Consider the following 23272-nt stretch of genomic DNA (forward strand, 5'->3'; position numbering starts at 1 on the left):
TACCAATTGAACGAGGAGCATTTCCTCTTTATCCAGAAAAAAAAAATATGTTTCTAGCATGTTGCATTCTGTAGATAGAGGCAGTTTTATACCTTGCTCAGTTTCACCCCAAACATGCCTCTGTAAAAATGATTTTGGAGTCATTTTATTTTTTTTGAAGAACACTTCTATTTTGCCCATAACGTATTTTCTATCATAGTGACAGAGACATACCATATATCAAATGAAAGCTGTAACGCTCTACTTTCACCAGGAACAGAGATAGAATCTCTATCATCTTTAGTTTTCAAGATGTGGCCATTTGAATGAGTCTATCACTTTTCAGTCTACCACTGTTCAGACTCTCGTTTTTGACCAGTCACATTTATATACCCATATCATATTTTTCTAATGATGTGAACATCTCACGGAATATACCAATTGAACGAGGAGCATTTCCTCTTTATCCAGAAAATTTTTTATGTTTCTAGCATGTTGCATTCTGTAGATAGAGGCAGTTTTATACCTTGCTCAGTTTCACCCCAAACATGCCTCTGTAAAAATGATTTTGGAGTCATTTTCTTTTTTTTTGAAGAACACTTCTATTTTGCCCATAACGTATTTTCTATCATAGTGACAGAGACATACCATATATCAAATGAAAGCTGTAACGCTCTACTTTCACCAGGAACAGAGATAGAATCTCTATCATCTTTAGTTTTCAAGATGTGGCCATTTGAATGAGTCTATCACTTTTCAGTCTACCACTGTTCAGACTCTCGTTTTTGACCAGTCACATTTATATACCCATATCATATTTTTCTAATGATGTGAACATCTCACGGAATATACCAATTGAACGAGGAGCATTTCCTCTTTATCCAGAAAAAAAAATTATGTTTCTAGCATGTTGCATTCTGTAGATAGAGGCAGTTTTATACCTTGCTCAGTTTCACCCCAAACATGCCTCTGTAAAAATGATTTTGGAGTCATTTTCTTTTTTTTGAAGAACACTTCTATTTTGCCCATAACGTATTTTCTATCATAGTGACAGAGACATACCATATATCAAATGAAAGCTGTAACGCTCTACTTTCACCAGGAACAGAGATAGAATCTCTATCATCTTTAGTTTTCAAGATGTGGCCATTTGAATGAGTCTATCACTTTTCAGTCTACCACTGTTCAGACTCTCGTTTTTGACCAGTCACATTTATATACCCATATCATATTTTTCTAATGATGTGAACATCTCACGGAATATACCAATTGAACGAGGAGCATTTCCTCTTTATCCAGAAAAAAAAAATATGTTTCTAGCATGTTGCATTCTGTAGATAGAGGCAGTTTTATACCTTGCTCAGTTTCACCCCAAACATGCCTCTGTAAAAATGATTTTGGAGTCATTTTTTTTTTTTTGAAGAACACTTCTATTTTGCCCATAACGTATTTTCTATCATAGTGACAGAGACATACCATATATCAAATGAAAGCTGTAACGCTCTACTTTCACCAGGAACAGAGATAGAATCTCTATCATCTTTAGTTTTCAAGATGTGGCCATTTGAATGAGTCTATCACTTTTCAGTCTACCACTGTTCAGACTCTCGTTTTTGACCAGTCACATTTATATACCCATATCATATTTTTCTAATGATGTGAACATCTCACGGAATATACCAATTGAACGAGGAGCATTTCCTCTTTATCCAGAAAAAAAAATTATGTTTCTAGCATGTTGCATTCTGTAGATAGAGGCAGTTTTATACCTTGCTCAGTTTCACCCCAAACATGCCTCTGTAAAAATGATTTTGGAGTCATTTTCTTTTTTTTGAAGAACACTTCTATTTTGCCCATAACGTATTTTCTATCATAGTGACAGAGACATACCATATATCAAATGAAAGCTGTAACGCTCTACTTTCACCAGGAACAGAGATAGAATCTCTATCATCTTTAGTTTTCAAGATGTGGCCATTTGAATGAGTCTATCACTTTTCAGTCTACCACTGTTCAGACTCTCGTTTTTGACCAGTCACATTTATATACCCATATCATATTTTTCTAATGATGTGAACATCTCACGGAATATACCAATTGAACGAGGAGCATTTCCTCTTTATCCAGAAAAAAAAAATATGTTTCTAGCATGTTGCATTCTGTAGATAGAGGCAGTTTTATACCTTGCTCAGTTTCACCCCAAACATGCCTCTGTAAAAATGATTTTGGAGTCATTTTCTTTTTTTTGAAGAACACTTCTATTTTGCCCATAACGTATTTTCTATCATAGTGACAGAGACATACCATATATCAAATGAAAGCTGTAACGCTCTACTTTCACCAGGAACAGAGATAGAATCTCTATCATCTTTAGTTTTCAAGATGTGGCCATTTGAATGAGTCTATCACTTTTCAGTCTACCACTGTTCAGACTCTCGTTTTTGACCAGTCACATTTATATACCCATATCATATTTTTCTAATGATGTGAACATCTCACGGAATATACCAATTGAACGAGGAGCATTTCCTCTTTATCCAGAAAAAAAAAATATGTTTCTAGCATGTTGCATTCTGTAGATAGAGGCAGTTTTATACCTTGCTCAGTTTCACCCCAAACATGCCTCTGTAAAAATGATTTTGGAGTCATTTTATTTTTTTTGAAGAACACTTCTATTTTGCCCATAACGTATTTTCTATCATAGTGACAGAGACATACCATATATCAAATGAAAGCTGTAACGCTCTACTTTCACCAGGAACAGAGATAGAATCTCTATCATCTTTAGTTTTCAAGATGTGGCCATTTGAATGAGTCTATCACTTTTCAGTCTACCACTGTTCAGACTCTCGTTTTTGACCAGTCACATTTATATACCCATATCATATTTTTCTAATGATGTGAACATCTCACGGAATATACCAATTGAACGAGGAGCATTTCCTCTTTATCCAGAAAAAAAAATAATGTTTCTAGCATGTTGCATTCTGTAGATAGAGGCAGTTTTATACCTTGCTCAGTTTCACCCCAAACATGCCTCTGTAAAAATGATTTTGGAGTCATTTTCTTTTTTTTGAAGAACACTTCTATTTTGCCCATAACGTATTTTCTATCATAGTGACAGAGACATACCATATATCAAATGAAAGCTGTAACGCTCTACTTTCACCAGGAACAGAGATAGAATCTCTATCATCTTTAGTTTTCAAGATGTGGCCATTTGAATGAGTCTATCACTTTTCAGTCTACCACTGTTCAGACTCTCGTTTTTGACCAGTCACATTTATATACCCATATCATATTTTTCTAATGATGTGAACATCTCACGGAATATACCAATTGAACGAGGAGCATTTCCTCTTTATCCAGAAAAAAAAAATATGTTTCTAGCATGTTGCATTCTGTAGATAGAGGCAGTTTTATACCTTGCTCAGTTTCACCCCAAACATGCCTCTGTAAAAATGATTTTGGAGTCATTTTCTTTTTTTTGAAGAACACTTCTATTTTGCCCATAACGTATTTTCTATCATAGTGACAGAGACATACCATATATCAAATGAAAGCTGTAACGCTCTACTTTCACCAGGAACAGAGATAGAATCTCTATCATCTTTAGTTTTCAAGATGTGGCCATTTGAATGAGTCTATCACTTTTCAGTCTACCACTGTTCAGACTCTCGTTTTTGACCAGTCACATTTATATACCCATATCATATTTTTCTAATGATGTGAACATCTCACGGAATATACCAATTGAACGAGGAGCATTTCCTCTTTATCCAGAAAAAAAAAATATGTTTCTAGCATGTTGCATTCTGTAGATAGAGGCAGTTTTATACCTTGCTCAGTTTCACCCCAAACATGCCTCTGTAAAAATGATTTTGGAGTCATTTTATTTTTTTTGAAGAACACTTCTATTTTGCCCATAACGTATTTTCTATCATAGTGACAGAGACATACCATATATCAAATGAAAGCTGTAACGCTCTACTTTCACCAGGAACAGAGATAGAATCTCTATCATGTTTAGTTTTCAAGATGTGGCCATTTGAATGAGTCTATCACTTTTCAGTCTACCACTGTTCAGACTCTCGTTTTTGACCAGTCACATTTATATACCCATATCATATTTTTCTAATGATGTGAACATCTCACGGAATATACCAATTGAACGAGGAGCATTTCCTCTTTATCCAGAAAAAAAAATTATGTTTCTAGCATGTTGCATTCTGTAGATAGAGGCAGTTTTATACCTTGCTCAGTTTCACCCCAAACATGCCTCTGTAAAAATGATTTTGGAGTCATTTTCTTTTTTTTGAAGAACACTTCTATTTTGCCCATAACGTATTTTCTATCATAGTGACAGAGACATACCATATATCAAATGAAAGCTGTAACGCTCTACTTTCACCAGGAACAGAGATAGAATCTCTATCATCTTTAGTTTTCAAGATGTGGCCATTTGAATGAGTCTATCACTTTTCAGTCTACCACTGTTCAGACTCTCGTTTTTGACCAGTCACATTTATATACCCATATCATATTTTTCTAATGATGTGAACATCTCACGGAATATACCAATTGAACGAGGAGCATTTCCTCTTTATCCAGAAAAAAAAAATATGTTTCTAGCATGTTGCATTCTGTAGATAGAGGCAGTTTTATACCTTGCTCAGTTTCACCCCAAACATGCCTCTGTAAAAATGATTTTGGAGTCATTTTCTTTTTTTTGAAGAACACTTCTATTTTGCCCATAACGTATTTTCTATCATAGTGACAGAGACATACCATATATCAAATGAAAGCTGTAACGCTCTACTTTCACCAGGAACAGAGATAGAATCTCTATCATCTTTAGTTTTCAAGATGTGGCCATTTGAATGAGTCTATCACTTTTCAGTCTACCACTGTTCAGACTCTCGTTTTTGACCAGTCACATTTATATACCCATATCATATTTTTCTAATGATGTGAACATCTCACGGAATATACCAATTGAACGAGGAGCATTTCCTCTTTATCCAGAAAAAAAAAATATGTTTCTAGCATGTTGCATTCTGTAGAGAGGCAGTTTTATACCTTGCTCAGTTTCACCCCAAACATGCCTCTGTAAAAATGATTTTGGAGTCATTTTATTTTTTTTGAAGAACACTTCTATTTTGCCCATAACGTATTTTCTATCATAGTGACAGAGACATACCATATATCAAATGAAAGCTGTAACGCTCTACTTTCACCAGGAACAGAGATAGAATCTCTATCATGTTTAGTTTTCAAGATGTGGCCATTTGAATGAGTCTATCACTTTTCAGTCTACCACTGTTCAGACTCTCGTTTTTGACCAGTCACATTTATATACCCATATCATATTTTTCTAATGATGTGAACATCTCACGGAATATACCAATTGAACGAGGAGCATTTCCTCTTTATCCAGAAAAAAAATTATGTTTCTAGCATGTTGCATTCTGTAGATAGAGGCAGTTTTATACCTTGCTCAGTTTCACCCCAAACATGCCTCTGTAAAAATGATTTTGGAGTCATTTTCTTTTTTTTGAAGAACACTTCTATTTTGCCCATAACGTATTTTCTATCATAGTGACAGAGACATACCATATATCAAATGAAAGCTGTAACGCTCTACTTTCACCAGGAACAGAGATAGAATCTCTATCATCTTTAGTTTTCAAGATGTGGCCATTTGAATGAGTCTATCACTTTTCAGTCTACCACTGTTCAGACTCTCGTTTTTGACCAGTCACATTTATATACCCATATCATATTTTTCTAATGATGTGAACATCTCACGGAATATACCAATTGAACGAGGAGCATTTCCTCTTTATCCAGAAAAAATTTTTTTGTTTCTAGCATGTTGCATTCTGTAGATAGAGGCAGTTTTATACCTTGCTCAGTTTCACCCCAAACATGCCTCTGTAAAAATGATTTTGGAGTCATTTTCTTTTTTTTGAAGAACACTTCTATTTTGCCCATAACGTATTTTCTATCATAGTGACAGAGACATACCATATATCAAATGAAAGCTGTAACGCTCTACTTTCACCAGGAACAGAGATAGAATCTCTATCATCTTTAGTTTTCAAGATGTGGCCATTTGAATGAGTCTATCACTTTTCAGTCTACCACTGTTCAGACTCTCGTTTTTGACCAGTCACATTTATATACCCATATCATATTTTTCTAATGATGTGAACATCTCACGGAATATACCAATTGAACGAGGAGCATTTCCTCTTTATCCAGAAAAAAAAATTATGTTTCTAGCATGTTGCATTCTGTAGATAGAGGCAGTTTTATACCTTGCTCAGTTTCACCCCAAACATGCCTCTGTAAAAATGATTTTGGAGTCATTTTCTTTTTTTTGAAGAACACTTCTATTTTGCCCATAACGTATTTTCTATCATAGTGACAGAGACATACCATATATCAAATGAAAGCTGTAACGCTCTACTTTCACCAGGAACAGAGATAGAATCTCTATCATCTTTAGTTTTCAAGATGTGGCCATTTGAATGAGTCTATCACTTTTCAGTCTACCACTGTTCAGACTCTCGTTTTTGACCAGTCACATTTATATACCCATATCATATTTTTCTAATGATGTGAACATCTCACGGAATATACCAATTGAACGAGGAGCATTTCCTCTTTATCCAGAAAAAAAAAATATGTTTCTAGCATGTTGCATTCTGTAGATAGAGGCAGTTTTATACCTTGCTCAGTTTCACCCCAAACATGCCTCTGTAAAAATGATTTTGGAGTCATTTTCTTTTTTTTGAAGAACACTTCTATTTTGCCCATAACGTATTTTCTATCATAGTGACAGAGACATACCATATATCAAATGAAAGCTGTAACGCTCTACTTTCACCAGGAACAGAGATAGAATCTCTATCATCTTTAGTTTTCAAGATGTGGCCATTTGAATGAGTCTATCACTTTTCAGTCTACCACTGTTCAGACTCTCGTTTTTGACCAGTCACATTTATATACCCATATCATATTTTTCTAATGATGTGAACATCTCACGGAATATACCAATTGAACGAGGAGCATTTCCTCTTTATCCAGAAAAAAAAAATATGTTTCTAGCATGTTGCATTCTGTAGATAGAGGCAGTTTTATACCTTGCTCAGTTTCACCCCAAACATGCCTCTGTAAAAATGATTTTGGAGTCATTTTATTTTTTTTGAAGAACACTTCTATTTTGCCCATAACGTATTTTCTATCATAGTGACAGAGACATACCATATATCAAATGAAAGCTGTAACGCTCTACTTTCACCAGGAACAGAGATAGAATCTCTATCATCTTTAGTTTTCAAGATGTGGCCATTTGAATGAGTCTATCACTTTTCAGTCTACCACTGTTCAGACTCTCGTTTTTGACCAGTCACATTTATATACCCATATCATATTTTTCTAATGATGTGAACATCTCACGGAATATACCAATTGAACGAGGAGCATTTCCTCTTTATCCAGAAAAAAAAATTATGTTTCTAGCATGTTGCATTCTGTAGATAGAGGCAGTTTTATACCTTGCTCAGTTTCACCCCAAACATGCCTCTGTAAAAATGATTTTGGAGTCATTTTCTTTTTTTTGAAGAACACTTCTATTTTGCCCATAACGTATTTTCTATCATAGTGACAGAGACATACCATATATCAAATGAAAGCTGTAACGCTCTACTTTCACCAGGAACAGAGATAGAATCTCTATCATCTTTAGTTTTCAAGATGTGGCCATTTGAATGAGTCTATCACTTTTCAGTCTACCACTGTTCAGACTCTCGTTTTTGACCAGTCACATTTATATACCCATATCATATTTTTCTAATGATGTGAACATCTCACGGAATATACCAATTGAACGAGGAGCATTTCCTCTTTATCCAGAAAAAAAAAAAATGTTTCTAGCATGTTGCATTCTGTAGATAGAGGCAGTTTTATACCTTGCTCAGTTTCACCCCAAACATGCCTCTGTAAAAATGATTTTGGCGTCATTTTTTTTTTTTTGAAGAACACTTCTATTTTGCCCATAACGTATTTTCTATCATAGTGACAGAGACATACCATATATCAAATGAAAGCTGTAACGCTCTACTTTCACCAGGAACAGAGATAGAATCTCTATCATCTTTAGTTTTCAAGATGTGGCCATTTGAATGAGTCTATCACTTTTCAGTCTACCACTGTTCAGACTCTCGTTTTTGACCAGTCACATTTATATACCCATATCATATTTTTCTAATGATGTGAACATCTCACGGAATATACCAATTGAACGAGGAGCATTTCCTCTTTATCCAGAAAAAAAAATTATGTTTCTAGCATGTTGCATTCTGTAGATAGAGGCAGTTTTATACCTTGCTCAGTTTCACCCCAAACATGCCTCTGTAAAAATGATTTTGGAGTCATTTTCTTTTTTTTGAAGAACACTTCTATTTTGCCCATAACGTATTTTCTATCATAGTGACAGAGACATACCATATATCAAATGAAAGCTGTAACGCTCTACTTTCACCAGGAACAGAGATAGAATCTCTATCATCTTTAGTTTTCAAGATGTGGCCATTTGAATGAGTCTATCACTTTTCAGTCTACCACTGTTCAGACTCTCGTTTTTGACCAGTCACATTTATATACCCATATCATATTTTTCTAATGATGTGAACATCTCACGGAATATACCAATTGAACGAGGAGCATTTCCTCTTTATCCAGAAAAAAAAAATATGTTTCTAGCATGTTGCATTCTGTAGATAGAGGCAGTTTTATACCTTGCTCAGTTTCACCCCAAACATGCCTCTGTAAAAATGATTTTGGAGTCATTTTCTTTTTTTTGAAGAACACTTCTATTTTGCCCATAACGTATTTTCTATCATAGTGACAGAGACATACCATATATCAAATGAAAGCTGTAACGCTCTACTTTCACCAGGAACAGAGATAGAATCTCTATCATCTTTAGTTTTCAAGATGTGGCCATTTGAATGAGTCTATCACTTTTCAGTCTACCACTGTTCAGACTCTCGTTTTTGACCAGTCACATTTATATACCCATATCATATTTTTCTAATGATGTGAACATCTCACGGAATATACCAATTGAACGAGGAGCATTTCCTCTTTATCCAGAAAAAAAAAATATGTTTCTAGCATGTTGCATTCTGTAGATAGAGGCAGTTTTATACCTTGCTCAGTTTCACCCCAAACATGCCTCTGTAAAAATGATTTTGGAGTCATTTTATTTTTTTTGAAGAACACTTCTATTTTGCCCATAACGTATTTTCTATCATAGTGACAGAGACATACCATATATCAAATGAAAGCTGTAACGCTCTACTTTCACCAGGAACAGAGATAGAATCTCTATCATCTTTAGTTTTCAAGATGTGGCCATTTGAATGAGTCTATCACTTTTCAGTCTACCACTGTTCAGACTCTCGTTTTTGACCAGTCACATTTATATACCCATATCATATTTTTCTAATGATGTGAACATCTCACGGAATATACCAATTGAACGAGGAGCATTTCCTCTTTATCCAGAAAAAAAAATTATGTTTCTAGCATGTTGCATTCTGTAGATAGAGGCAGTTTTATACCTTGCTCAGTTTCACCCCAAACATGCCTCTGTAAAAATGATTTTGGAGTCATTTTCTTTTTTTTGAAGAACACTTCTATTTTGCCCATAACGTATTTTCTATCATAGTGACAGAGACATACCATATATCAAATGAAAGCTGTAACGCTCTACTTTCACCAGGAACAGAGATAGAATCTCTATCATCTTTAGTTTTCAAGATGTGGCCATTTGAATGAGTCTATCACTTTTCAGTCTACCACTGTTCAGACTCTCGTTTTTGACCAGTCACATTTATATACCCATATCATATTTTTCTAATGATGTGAACATCTCACGGAATATACCAATTGAACGAGGAGCATTTCCTCTTTATCCAGAAAAAAAATATATGTTTCTAGCATGTTGCATTCTGTAGATAGAGGCAGTTTTATACCTTGCTCAGTTTCACCCCAAACATGCCTCTGTAAAAATGATTTTGGAGTCATTTTCTTTTTTTTGAAGAACACTTCTATTTTGCCCATAACGTATTTTCTATCATAGTGACAGAGACATACCATATATCAAATGAAAGCTGTAACGCTCTACTTTCACCAGGAACAGAGATAGAATCTCTATCATCTTTAGTTTTCAAGATGTGGCCATTTGAATGAGTCTATCACTTTTCAGTCTACCACTGTTCAGACTCTCGTTTTTGACCAGTCACATTTATATACCCATATCATATTTTTCTAATGATGTGAACATCTCACGGAATATACCAATTGAACGAGGAGCATTTCCTCTTTATCCAGAAAAAAAAAATATGTTTCTAGCATGTTGCATTCTGTAGATAGAGGCAGTTTTATACCTTGCTCAGTTTCACCCCAAACATGCCTCTGTAAAAATGATTTGAGTCATTTTATTTTTTTTGAAGAACACTTCTATTTTGCCCATAACGTATTTTCTATCATAGTGACAGAGACATACCATATATCAAATGAAAGCTGTAACGCTCTACTTTCACCAGGAACAGAGATAGAATCTCTATCATCTTTAGTTTTCAAGATGTGGCCATTTGAATGAGTATCACTTTTCAGTCTACCACTGTTCAGACTCTCGTTTTTGACCAGTCACATTTATATACCCATATCATATTTTTCTAATGATGTGAACATCTCACGGAATATACCAATTGAACGAGGAGCATTTCCTCTTTATCCAGAAAAAAAAATTATGTTTCTAGCATGTTGCATTCTGTAGATAGAGGCAGTTTTATACCTTGCTCAGTTTCACCCCAAACATGCCTCTGTAAAAATGATTTTGGAGTCATTTTCTTTTTTTTGAAGAACACTTCTATTTTGCCCATAACGTATTTTCTATCATAGTGACAGAGACATACCATATATCAAATGAAAGCTGTAACGCTCTACTTTCACCAGGAACAGAGATAGAATCTCTATCATCTTTAGTTTTCAAGATGTGGCCATTTGAATGAGTCTATCACTTTTCAGTCTACCACTGTTCAGACTCTCGTTTTTGACCAGTCACATTTATATACCCATATCATATTTTTCTAATGATGTGAACATCTCACGGAATATACCAATTGAACGAGGAGCATTTCCTCTTTATCCAGAAAAAAAAAATATGTTTCTAGCATGTTGCATTCTGTAGATAGAGGCAGTTTTATACCTTGCTCAGTTTCACCCCAAACATGCCTCTGTAAAAATGATTTTGGAGTCATTTTTTTTTTTTTGAAGAACACTTCTATTTTGCCCATAACGTATTTTCTATCATAGTGACAGAGACATACCATATATCAAATGAAAGCTGTAACGCTCTACTTTCACCAGGAACAGAGATAGAATCTCTATCATCTTTAGTTTTCAAGATGTGGCCATTTGAATGAGTCTATCACTTTTCAGTCTACCACTGTTCAGACTCTCGTTTTTGACCAGTCACATTTATATACCCATATCATATTTTTCTAATGATGTGAACATCTCACGGAATATACCAATTGAACGAGGAGCATTTCCTCTTTATCCAGAAAAAAAAATTATGTTTCTAGCATGTTGCATTCTGTAGATAGAGGCAGTTTTATACCTTGCTCAGTTTCACCCCAAACATGCCTCTGTAAAAATGATTTTGGAGTCATTTTCTTTTTTTTGAAGAACACTTCTATTTTGCCCATAACGTATTTTCTATCATAGTGACAGAGACATACCATATATCAAATGAAAGCTGTAACGCTCTACTTTCACCAGGAACAGAGATAGAATCTCTATCATCTTTAGTTTTCAAGATGTGGCCATTTGAATGAGTCTATCACTTTTCAGTCTACCACTGTTCAGACTCTCGTTTTTGACCAGTCACATTTATATACCCATATCATATTTTTCTAATGATGTGAACATCTCACGGAATATACCAATTGAACGAGGAGCATTTCCTCTTTATCCAGAAAAAAAAAATATGTTTCTAGCATGTTGCATTCTGTAGATAGAGGCAGTTTTATACCTTGCTCAGTTTCACCCCAAACATGCCTCTGTAAAAATGATTTTGGAGTCATTTTCTTTTTTTTGAAGAACACTTCTATTTTGCCCATAACGTATTTTCTATCATAGTGACAGAGACATACCATATATCAAATGAAAGCTGTAACGCTCTACTTTCACCAGGAACAGAGATAGAATCTCTATCATCTTTAGTTTTCAAGATGTGGCCATTTGAATGAGTCTATCACTTTTCAGTCTACCACTGTTCAGACTCTCGTTTTTGACCAGTCACATTTATATACCCATATCATATTTTTCTAATGATGTGAACATCTCACGGAATATACCAATTGAACGAGGAGCATTTCCTCTTTATCCAGAAAAAAAAAATATGTTTCTAGCATGTTGCATTCTGTAGATAGAGGCAGTTTTATACCTTGCTCAGTTTCACCCCAAACATGCCTCTGTAAAAATGATTTTGGAGTCATTTTATTTTTTTTTGAAGAACACTTCTATTTTGCCCATAACGTATTTTCTATCATAGTGACAGAGACATACCATATATCAAATGAAAGCTGTAACGCTCTACTTTCACCAGGAACAGAGATAGAATCTCTATCATGTTTAGTTTTCAAGATGTGGCCATTTGAATGAGTCTATCACTTTTCAGTCTACCACTGTTCAGACTCTCGTTTTTGACCAGTCACATTTATATACCCATATCATATTTTTCTAATGATGTGAACATCTCACGGAATATACCAATTGAACGAGGAGCATTTCCTCTTTATCCAGAAAAAAAATTATGTTTCTAGCATGTTGCATTCTGTAGATAGAGGCAGTTTTATACCTTGCTCAGTTTCACCCCAAACATGCCTCTGTAAAAATGATTTTGGAGTCATTTTCTTTTTTTTGAAGAACACTTCTATTTTGCCCATAACGTATTTTCTATCATAGTGACAGAGACATACCATATATCAAATGAAAGCTGTAACGCTCTACTTTCACCAGGAACAGAGATAGAATCTCTATCATCTTTAGTTTTCAAGATGTGGCCATTTGAATGAGTCTATCACTTTTCAGTCTACCACTGTTCAGACTCTCGTTTTTGACCAGTCACATTTATATACCCATATCATATTTTTCTAATGATGTGAACATCTCACGGAATATACCAATTGAACGAGGAGCATTTCCTCTTTATCCAGAAAAAAAATTATGTTTCTAGCATGTTGCATTCTGTAGATAGAGGCAGTTTTATACCTTGCTCAGTTTCACCCCAAACATGCCTCTGTAAAAATGATTTTGGAGTCATTTTCTTTTTTTTGAAGAACACTTCTATTTTGCCCATAACGTATTTTCTATCATAGTGACAGAGACATACCATATATCAAATGAAAGCTGTAACGCTCTACTTTCACCAGGAACAGAGATAGAATCTCTATCATCTTTAGTTTTCAAGATGTGGCCATTTGAATGAGTCTATCACTTTTCAGTCTACCACTGTTCAGACTCTCGTTTTTGACCAGTCACATTTATATACCCATATCATATTTTTCTAATGATGTGAACATCTCACGGAATATACCAATTGAACGAGGAGCATTTCCTCTTTATCCAGAAATTTTTTTTTTGTTTCTAGCATGTTGCATTCTGTAGCTAGAGGCAGTTTTATACCTTGCTCAGTTTCACCCCAAACATGCCTCTGTAAAAATGATTTTGGAGTCATTTTCTTTTTTTTGAAGAACACTTCTATTTTGCCCATAACGTATTTTCTATCATAGTGACAGAGACATACCATATATCAAATGAAAGCTGTAACGCTCTACTTTCACCAGGAACAGAGATAGAATCTCTATCATCTTTAGTTTTCAAGATGTGGCCATTTGAATGAGTCTATCACTTTTCAGTCTACCACTGTTCAGACTCTCGTTTTTGACCAGTCACATTTATATACCCATATCATATTTTTCTAATGATGTGAACATCTCACGGAATATACCAATTGAACGAGGAGCATTTCCTCTTTATCCAGAAAAAAAAATTATGTTTCTAGCATGTTGCATTCTGTAGATAGAGGCAGTTTTATACCTTGCTCAGTTTCACCCCAAACATGCCTCTGTAAAAATGATTTTGGAGTCATTTTCTTTTTTTTGAAGAACACTTCTATTTTGCCCATAACGTATTTTCTATCATAGTGACAGAGACATACCATATATCAAATGAAAGCTGTAACGCTCTACTTTCACCAGGAACAGAGATAGAATCTCTATCATCTTTAGTTTTCAAGATGTGGCCATTTGAATGAGTCTATCACTTTTCAGTCTACCACTGTTCAGACTCTCGTTTTTGACCAGTCACATTTATATACCCATATCATATTTTTCTAATGATGTGAACATCTCACGGAATATACCAATTGAACGAGGAGCATTTCCTCTTTATCCAGAAAAAAAATATATGTTTCTAGCATGTTGCATTCTGTAGATAGAGGCAGTTTTATACCTTGCTCAGTTTCACCCCAAACATGCCTCTGTAAAAATGATTTTGGAGTCATTTTCTTTTTTTTGAAGAACACTTCTATTTTGCCCATAACGTATTTTCTATCATAGTGACAGAGACATACCATATATCAAATGAAAGCTGTAACGCTCTACTTTCACCAGGAACAGAGATAGAATCTCTATCATCTTTAGTTTTCAAGATGTGGCCATTTGAATGAGTCTATCACTTTTCAGTCTACCACTGTTCAGACTCTCGTTTTTGACCAGTCACATTTATATACCCATATCATATTTTTCTAATGATGTGAACATCTCACGGAATATACCAATTGAACGAGGAGCATTTCCTCTTTATCCAGAAAAAAAAAATATGTTTCTAGCATGTTGCATTCTGTAGATAGAGGCAGTTTTATACCTTGCTCAGTTTCACCCCAAACATGCCTCTGTAAAAATGATTTGAGTCATTTTATTTTTTTTGAAGAACACTTCTATTTTGCCCATAACGTATTTTCTATCATAGTGACAGAGACATACCATATATCAAATGAAAGCTGTAACGCTCTACTTTCACCAGGAACAGAGATAGAATCTCTATCATCTTTAGTTTTCAAGATGTGGCCATTTGAATGAGTATCACTTTTCAGTCTACCACTGTTCAGACTCTCGTTTTTGACCAGTCACATTTATATACCCATATCATATTTTTCTAATGATGTGAACATCTCACGGAATATACCAATTGAACGAGGAGCATTTCCTCTTTATCCAGAAAAAAAAATTATGTTTCTAGCATGTTGCATTCTGTAGATAGAGGCAGTTTTATACCTTGCTCAGTTTCACCCCAAACATGCCTCTGTAAAAATGATTTTGGAGTCATTTTCTTTTTTTTGAAGAACACTTCTATTTTGCCCATAACGTATTTTCTATCATAGTGACAGAGACATACCATATATCAAATGAAAGCTGTAACGCTCTACTTTCACCAGGAACAGAGATAGAATCTCTATCATCTTTAGTTTTCAAGATGTGGCCATTTGAATGAGTCTATCACTTTTCAGTCTACCACTGTTCAGACTCTCGTTTTTGACCAGTCACATTTATATACCCATATCATATTTTTCTAATGATGTGAACATCTCACGGAATATACCAATTGAACGAGGAGCATTTCCTCTTTATCCAGAAAAAAAAAATATGTTTCTAGCATGTTGCATTCTGTAGATAGAGGCAGTTTTATACCTTGCTCAGTTTCACCCCAAACATGCCTCTGTAAAAATGATTTTGGAGTCATTTTTTTTTTTTTGAAGAACACTTCTATTTTGCCCATAACGTATTTTCTATCATAGTGACAGAGACATACCATATATCAAATGAAAGCTGTAACGCTCTACTTTCACCAGGAACAGAGATAGAATCTCTATCATCTTTAGTTTTCAAGATGTGGCCATTTGAATGAGTCTATCACTTTTCAGTCTACCACTGTTCAGACTCTCGTTTTTGACCAGTCACATTTATATACCCATATCATATTTTTCTAATGATGTGAACATCTCACGGAATATACCAATTGAACGAGGAGCATTTCCTCTTTATCCAGAAAAAAAAATTATGTTTCTAGCATGTTGCATTCTGTAGATAGAGGCAGTTTTATACCTTGCTCAGTTTCACCCCAAACATGCCTCTGTAAAAATGATTTTGGAGTCATTTTCTTTTTTTTGAAGAACACTTCTATTTTGCCCATAACGTATTTTCTATCATAGTGACAGAGACATACCATATATCAAATGAAAGCTGTAACGCTCTACTTTCACCAGGAACAGAGATAGAATCTCTATCATCTTTAGTTTTCAAGATGTGGCCATTTGAATGAGTCTATCACTTTTCAGTCTACCACTGTTCAGACTCTCGTTTTTGACCAGTCACATTTATATACCCATATCATATTTTTCTAATGATGTGAACATCTCACGGAATATACCAATTGAACGAGGAGCATTTCCTCTTTATCCAGAAAAAAAAAATATGTTTCTAGCATGTTGCATTCTGTAGATAGAGGCAGTTTTATACCTTGCTCAGTTTCACCCCAAACATGCCTCTGTAAAAATGATTTTGGAGTCATTTTCTTTTTTTTGAAGAACACTTCTATTTTGCCCATAACGTATTTTCTATCATAGTGACAGAGACATACCATATATCAAATGAAAGCTGTAACGCTCTACTTTCACCAGGAACAGAGATAGAATCTCTATCATCTTTAGTTTTCAAGATGTGGCCATTTGAATGAGTCTATCACTTTTCAGTCTACCACTGTTCAGACTCTCGTTTTTGACCAGTCACATTTATATACCCATATCATATTTTTCTAATGATGTGAACATCTCACGGAATATACCAATTGAACGAGGAGCATTTCCTCTTTATCCAGAAAAAAAAAATATGTTTCTAGCATGTTGCATTCTGTAGATAGAGGCAGTTTTATACCTTGCTCAGTTTCACCCCAAACATGCCTCTGTAAAAATGATTTTGGAGTCATTTTATTTTTTTTGAAGAACACTTCTATTTTGCCCATAACGTATTTTCTATCATAGTGACAGAGACATACCATATATCAAATGAAAGCTGTAACGCTCTACTTTCACCAGGAACAGAGATAGAATCTCTATCATGTTTAGTTTTCAAGATGTGGCCATTTGAATGAGTCTATCACTTTTCAGTCTACCACTGTTCAGACTCTCGTTTTTGACCAGTCACATTTATATACCCATATCATATTTTTCTAATGATGTGAACATCTCACGGAATATACCAATTGAACGAGGAGCATTTCCTCTTTATCCAGAAAAAAAATTATGTTTCTAGCATGTTGCATTCTGTAGATAGAGGCAGTTTTATACCTTGCTCAGTTTCACCCCAAACATGCCTCTGTAAAAATGATTTTGGAGTCATTTTCTTTTTTTTGAAGAACACTTCTATTTTGCCCATAACGTATTTTCTATCATAGTGACAGAGACATACCATATATCAAATGAAAGCTGTAACGCTCTACTTTCACCAGGAACAGAGATAGAATCTCTATCATCTTTAGTTTTCAAGATGTGGCCATTTGAATGAGTCTATCACTTTTCAGTCTACCACTGTTCAGACTCTCGTTTTTGACCAGTCACATTTATATACCCATATCATATTTTTCTAATGATGTGAACATCTCACGGAATATACCAATTGAACGAGGAGCATTTCCTCTTTATCCAGAAATTTTTTTTTTGTTTCTAGCATGTTGCATTCTGTAGATAGAGGCAGTTTTATACCTTGCTCAGTTTCACCCCAAACATGCCTCTGTAAAAATGATTTTGGAGTCATTTTCTTTTTTTTGAAGAACACTTCTATTTTGCCCATAACGTATTTTCTATCATAGTGACAGAGACATACCATATATCAAATGAAAGCTGTAACGCTCTACTTTCACCAGGAACAGAGATAGAATCTCTATCATGTTTAGTTTTCAAGATGTGGCCATTTGAATGAGTCTATCACTTTTCAGTCTACCACTGTTCAGACTCTCGTTTTTGACCAGTCACATTTATATACCCATATCATATTTTTCTAATGATGTGAACATCTCACGGAATATACCAATTGAACGAGGAGCATTTCCTCTTTATCCAGAAAAAAAAATTATGTTTCTAGCATGTTGCATTCTGTAGATAGAGGCAGTTTTATACCTTGCTCAGTTTCACCCCAAACATGCCTCTGTAAAAATGATTTTGGAGTCATTTTCTTTTTTTTGAAGAACACTTCTATTTTGCCCATAACGTATTTTCTATCATAGTGACAGAGACATACCATATATCAAATGAAAGCTGTAACGCTCTACTTTCACCAGGAACAGAGATAGAATCTCTATCATCTTTAGTTTTCAAGATGTGGCCATTTGAATGAGTCTATCACTTTTCAGTCTACCACTGTTCAGACTCTCGTTTTTGACCAGTCACATTTATATACCCATATCATATTTTTCTAATGATGTGAACATCTCACGGAATATACCAATTGAACGAGGAGCATTTCCTCTTTATCCAGAAAAAAAAATTATGTTTCTAGCATGTTGCATTCTGTAGATAGAGGCAGTTTTATACCTTGCTCAGTTTCACCCCAAACATGCCTCTGTAAAAATGATTTTGGAGTCATTTTCTTTTTTTTGAAGAACACTTCTATTTTGCCCATAACGTATTTTCTATCATAGTGACAGAGACATACCATATATCAAATGAAAGCTGTAACGCTCTACTTTCACCAGGAACAGAGATAGAATCTCTATCATCTTTAGTTTTCAAGATGTGGCCATTTGAATGAGTCTATCACTTTTCAGTCTACCACTGTTCAGACTCTCGTTTTTGACCAGTCACATTTATATACCCATATCATATTTTTCTAATGATGTGAACATCTCACGGAATATACCAATTGAACGAGGAGCATTTCCTCTTTATCCAGAATTTTTTTTTTTGTTTCTAGCATGTTGCATTCATTAGATAGAGGCAGTTTTATACCTTGCTCAGTTTCACCCCAAACATGCCTCTGTAAAAATGATTTTGGAGTCATTTCTTTTTTTTGAAGAACACTTCTATTTTGCCCATAACGTATTTTCTATCATAGTGACAGAGACATACCATATATCAAATGAAAGCTGTAACGCTCTACTTTCACCAGGAACAGAGATAGAATCTCTATCATGTTTAGTTTTCAAGATGTGGCCATTTGAATGAGTCTATCACTTTTCAGTCTACCACTGTTCAGACTCTCGTTTTTGACCAGTCACATTTATATACCCATATCATATTTTTCTAATGATGTGAACATCTCACGGAATATACCAATTGAACGAGGAGCATTTCCTCTTTATCCAGAAATTTTTTTTTTGTTTCTAGCATGTTGCATTCTGTAGATAGAGGTTTTGGACCTTGTGTTCTCCAGAGCCTGCTCTCCCTCCACACTCTCTGTTACCCCCTCAACTAGGTCTGACCACCACTTCATAACCTTCTCCCTCTCTCTCTCCACCCTCCCGCCTAAACCTATTAACCCTCCGAACGTCACCTCCCGATGCAATCTCAAGTCCCTAAACCCCTCCTCCCTCTCATCCTCTATTCTCTCCTCTCTACCCTCCCTGGAGTCCTTCCTCTCCCTCTCACCTGACACTGCAACCTCATCCTTTCTCTCCTCTATCTCATCTGCATTCGACCAACACTGCCCGCTCTCATCCAGGCCAGCTCGCTCATGTCCACCGGCTCCCTGGCTATCTGAAACTCTCAGATCTGAACGAACACCTCTAAGGGCAGCCGAAAGAAAGTGGCACAAGACGAAGCTACAAGATGACCTTTCACACTTTCACTCACTCCTCTCTGCCTTTGCCCACTCACTAACCACTGCTAAAACCTCTTTCTACCACACCAAGATCCAATCCTGTACCTCTAACCCAAGGAAGCTCTTCTCCACTTTCACCTCCCTCCTTAAACCCCCTCCCCCCACTCAACCTTCATCCCTCACTGCTGATGTTTTTGTCAACTACTTCGAGAAGAAGGTTGATGATATCAGCAGCTCCTTTCCTCCCCTCCCACATAAAGTAGCATCCGACTCAACCAACACTAACCCCAACATACCATGCATGTCCTCCTTCTCTCCTCTTTCCCCAGACGAGGTTCTACAACTAGTGACATCCTCTAGACCCACCACCTGCCCTCTTGACCCTGTCCCGTCTCCAATCTTCCAAACCATCGCACCTGATCTGCTCCCCTTCATCACCTCCATCATCAACACCTCAGTAACCTCAGGCTGCGTCCCATCTGCCCTCAAGTCAGCCAGAGTAACACCACTCCTCAAAAAACCAACCCTTGACCCTTCAGATGTCAAGAACTACAGACCGGTATCACTCCTTTCATTTATCTCTAAAACCATTGAACGTGTCGTCTCCAAACAGCTCTCTCTCCATCTCTCACAGAACAACCTGCTGGATCCCAACCAGTCCGGATTCAAGAAGGCCCACTCCACAGAAACTGCCCTGCTGGCAGTCACAGAAGCACTACATGCTGCCCAAGCTGCTTCCCACTCTGCAGTACTGATTCTCCTAGACCTATCAGCAGCATTTGACACAGTGAACCACCAGCTGCTCCTAGACACCCTAGCGGAGCTAGGCATCGGTGGAACGGCACTAAAGTGGTTCTCCTCCTACCTCACCGACCGGACCTACCAGGTTTCCTGGAAAGGTCTGTTATCATCCCCCCGAACCCTCCAAACTGGGGTCCCACAGGGATCTGTACTTGGTCCCCTCCTTTTCTCACTGTACACTAAATCCCTTGGCACTATCATCTCTGCCCACAATATATCCTATCACTGCTACGCCGATGACACACAACTGTTCCTATCCTTCCCCCCCTCTACCACTCAGGTGGAAGAGCGCATCACTGCATGCCTGGCTGACATCTCACAGTGGATGTCCTCCAACCATCTCAAGCTGAACCCAGACAAGACTGAGCTTCTCTTCTTCCCAGCTAAGTCCTGCCCTATGCGGGAGCTAACTATTTCCGTAGACAACGCCCTGGTAACGTCTGTCCCAACAGCCAGGAATCTTGGTGTTGTCCTGGACAGTCAGCTCTCGTTCAAACCTCACATCACAGCTGTCACTCGATCCTGTAGGTTCACACTCTATAACATACGACGAATTAGACCGTTCCTCACCCAGGAATCAGCCCAGCTCCTAATCCAGACAACAGTCTTATCAAAACTCGACTACTGTAACTCCCTCCTTACTGGCCTACCAGCATGTGCACTTAAGCCTCTCCAGCTGATCCAAAATGCAGCAGCTCGCTTGGTCTTCAACCAGCCAAAATTCTCACATGTCTCCCCCCTGCTCCGCTCCCTCCACTGGCTCCCGGTCGCTGCCCGCACAGAATACAAAACTCTGATGCTGGCATTCAAAGCAACCAAAGGTATGGCTCCCCCATATCTTACAAGTATGATTGAACCCTACAAACCCTCCCGCGCACTCAGATCAGCCAACGCAGGGAAGCTGGAAGTACCCTCACTAAAAACGCCGGGACAACGCTCCACACGTCCCAAACTCTTCTCCCTTCTGGCTCCAAAACTGTGGAATGCACTTCCCATTGCAGTCAGAACTGCAGCATCACTCCCAATCTTCCGCCGTAGCCTGAAAACCCACCTTTTCAGACTCCATCATGGCCCTTAGCACTTACCCTAAACCCTTAGATAGCATTTCTGTTGGATTATATAGCATTTGATACAGACTTATAGCATGTTATGTAGACAGCACTGTAATTGTATTGTATGTAGTCATAGCACGCCATAGTACACATATATAGCATAGTAGTAAAGATGTATAGTTTATATGTATAGTGTATGTATAGTTTCACTATATAAATATTCCACTGTTACTTTCTTAGCTTACGCATGTTTCATGATAAATGCTTTTTATGTGATGTATTCCCATGCTTTGTTCTTGCTTAAATGTAAGTCGCTCTGGATTAAGAGCGTCTGCTAAATGCCTAAATTGTAAATTGTAATTGTAATCATTCAATGATTAGCTTTATCACACACACACACACACACTCCCGTTCTCTCTGTGTGGCGGTGGCGAGCGACACGACTTTACGATGATCCTCGTTCCACTGCGTCGTGGTTCCCTCGCTCGAGCAGTTAAACGGTGAGCGATCTACCCATTATCAAAATTCCACACTCACTCCAGAGGGTCACTATAGTTCCACACTCACTCCAGAGGGCCACTATAGTTCCACGCTCACTCCAGAGGGCCACTATAGTTCCACACTCACTCCAGAGGACCACTATAGTTCCACACTCACTCCAGAGGGCCACTATAGTTCCACACTCACTCCAGAGGGCCACTATAGCGTGCACACTCACTCCAGAGGGCCACTATAGTTCCACACTCACTCCAGAGGGCCACTATAGTTCCACGCTCACTCCAGAGGGCCACTATAGTTCCACGCTCACTCCAGAGGGCCACTATAGTTCCACACTCACTCCAGAGGACCACTATAGTTCCACGCTCACTCCAGAGGGCCACTATAGTTCCACACTCACTCCAGAGGGCCACTATAGTTCCACGCTCACTCCAGAGGGCCACTATAGTTCCACACTCACTCCAGGGGGCCACTATAGTTCCACACTCACTCCAGAGGGCCACTATAGTTCCACGCACACTCCAGAGGGCCACTATAGTTCCACACTCACTCCAGGGGGCCACTATAGTTCCACACTCACTCCAGAGGGCCACTATAGTTCCACACTCACTCCAGAGGGCCACTATAGTTCCACGCTCACTCCAGAGGACCACTATAGTTCCACACTCACTCCAGAGGGCCACTATAGTTCCACACTCACTCCAGAGGGCCACTATAGTTCCACGCTCACTCCAGAGGACCACTATAGTTCCACACTCACTCCAGAGGGCCACTATAGTTCCACACTCACTCCACACTCACTGTAAATATAGAAAGAGTCTATCAAATAACATTTCTTGGAGTGATACTAGACCACAAATTCAGCTGGAAACCCCATATTTCATATGTACGAGCTAAGATGGCAAGAATTGTCTCTATACTGGGGAAATCAAAACTAATTCTAAATCAAGGGGCATTGTACATTCCGTATTATTCCAGGTTTTACCA

The 23272-nt window shown here is 37.1% G+C and overlaps 1 protein-coding gene across 1 annotated transcript in view; it reads left to right on the plus strand.

Moving 5' to 3' along the window:
* The window catches only part of LOC310874827 (H(+)/Cl(-) exchange transporter 4-like), a gene marked incomplete at both ends in the record, with an annotated part of 41888 nt that overhangs the window by 14648 nt on the left and 3968 nt on the right, over window positions 1-23272 (plus strand). The window lies entirely within an intron of this gene.

This window comes from Protomyctophum parallelum, assembly GCF_964188405.1.
Source record: "Protomyctophum parallelum genome assembly, chromosome: 17".
Taxonomy (NCBI): Eukaryota; Metazoa; Chordata; class Actinopteri; order Myctophiformes; family Myctophidae; genus Protomyctophum; species Protomyctophum parallelum.